Here is a 2500-nt window from a genome sequence, read left to right on the forward strand (position 1 = left end):
ATATATATATATATACACTGTATATATTCACATATATCTACATTGTGTGTGTTTGTGTGTTGCGTTAATAATGTTGTATATACAAAACACACAAAACACCGCGTCATATATACGCACTGTTCCCAACGATTTATGTAAACATTCTGCATAATGGTTTATGCAAATTCGAAGCAGAACACACTTTATGTAAACACTAAACACAGCGGCTGATACAGGCGTTCAGCCAAACAGTTTTAGTAAACAACAAACAGAAGGACAAAGAGGGAAACTAGCGTGGGAGGTAAGTAAATAAATTAATAAATAAACGAATATATTAAAAATATTAGAATAAAAATAAAACGAAAAAGAAATAAAACAAACAACAAAAAACAAAATAAGAAACAATAAAGGAATATATTAAAAATATTAGAATAAAAATAAAAATAAAAATAAATAAAACAAATAACAAAAAATAAAATAAGAAATAAAAAATAAACAAATTAATAGATAATGACATCAACAAATTATGTACGGTCACCATGGCAACATACATTAACCTATGAGACAGTATACGTTCAATGGTTCTCGATCTCTTTCTTCACAGATGCATATCTTATGTGATGCTGCTTTTCAATTGTCTTCAGGAAGGTCATCTCAGTACCAAATATTTTTTTTATTTTTTTTTTATAAACTACATCGGTTCCTGTGGGTTCTCCAACAAGATGTCGTGACCTCCCCCTCTCCCCTCCCCCCCTTCCCCCCGTCCCCGAAGGGGAAGACCTCAGGACTGTATCCCTGGTTGGAAATACCTACTTTAATTTAGTAGAGCAACTAAAGTCTACAACATAAACAGATAAATGAATAAACAAATAAACAAAAAAATGAATAAATAAACAAATAAAACATAGATAGAAATATGAATTAAATAAGTAAGGAAATTTTAGTCTATAACATAAATAAATAAATAACCAAATAAAACATAGATACATTATATGAATAAAATAATTAGCTATACAGTATATACAATAAACAAATAATTAAATGCATTAGGGAATATATAAAAAAAAATTGAAAAAGTTTATGAATAAATCAATAAGAACAGGGCGATAGCTTGACCAAGAAATATATACGATTTTTTATTGGCCTGTTTTAATTCATCTATTCATTTTGTTTTCTATTTATTTATTTATTTATTTATTCATTTAATTTATTTATTTTTATAACCAGAATACAGACAACCGCTTGATAGTAGCCTGAATATATTCACTAAAATCACAATAACTAGACTACCACGTCCGTGAGGTTTTCTTTACCTGAATAAGATCGTCAATCCAATTCCACGGAGTACACTAAGACCCTGTTCACATTAGCGGTTTGAACCGCGCGGAAACCGCGGTGGTACCGCATACTCAAGGAAAAATCGCGGGGTTGTGTGTGAACGCCCCCACCGACTTACAATGTAACTGAACCGCCGCGGTTCTAACCGCTTGTGTGAACAGGGCCTAAACATCAGTGAGAATTGTCAACTGCATTCCCTTCTACAACGACCCTTTCAATTCTATTCCTTCTTCATTTTTCATCAACTGAACAATCAATCCATTTGGCTTCGCGTCTGTCCATCCCCTTCTCGTGTCCGAAATTAATTGAAAAATAATTTGGGTCAATCATTCCATCTGACCGAAATGTGTAAAAAATAAGTGACGAAGAAATCCGAAAATATTTTTTTGCAATATTCAAAATGTATATATATACACGGTCCGGTCCAATAGTGTGTTCTAATCAATTTCACATGAAAAAACACACAAACAAAAATCTCTCTTGTGTATTTTGCAAAGATACTCGATTCAAAAGAGCTCGAGATGAATATCAATACCAAGAAACTAATTAAGAAAACATTCACGACAAAAAAATCTAAATCTTTTATATAATGTATACTCCCTCACAGGTCCACCACTTAAATTGTTATTTGTGCAAAATAAATAAATAAATAAATAAGTAAAATACATATAATACATACATACACCAACAGCTTTTTCCCCCTTACGAGGGAGGTAGCCAAAGTCAAAGGCATAAATCCACTCCCACCCATTTCATCCCCTACATACTCCTCTCCCAATCACCATCCCTCTCTCCCTCTTTTCTTAGCTCCTTCTGGATGACGGGTCATCCCTGCATCTCGCCCACTACTCTAAGTCAGAACCAATGTAGCAAGACAAAGCACATCCACAGCAAGGCCGCTTCATTTAATCGGCGACCCCCCCTCATCCATCCCCCTCAGTCAGAAAAAGAGAAGATGGGGAGAAATCCCTTCGGGATGCGTCGAAATATCATTCATACATACTCCCTCACCCCCTATTCCCCATCTACTCCCTCCCATGCAACATAGCATCACCCATGCATAACCATTCTCCATTCACACCTATCTTCTGTCCTCTTCCTTCCTTCCTCAACAGACATTCCCCTCTATCCCAATGCTCCTTTCACCCCATCTATCCATCTCATTCTTGGTCGCCCACTCATG

The sequence above is a fragment of the Oratosquilla oratoria genome, chromosome 41, assembly GCF_046742065.1.
Source record: "Oratosquilla oratoria isolate Oo_2021 chromosome 41, ASM4674206v1, whole genome shotgun sequence".
In the NCBI taxonomy this organism is placed as follows: domain Eukaryota; kingdom Metazoa; phylum Arthropoda; class Malacostraca; order Stomatopoda; family Squillidae; genus Oratosquilla; species Oratosquilla oratoria.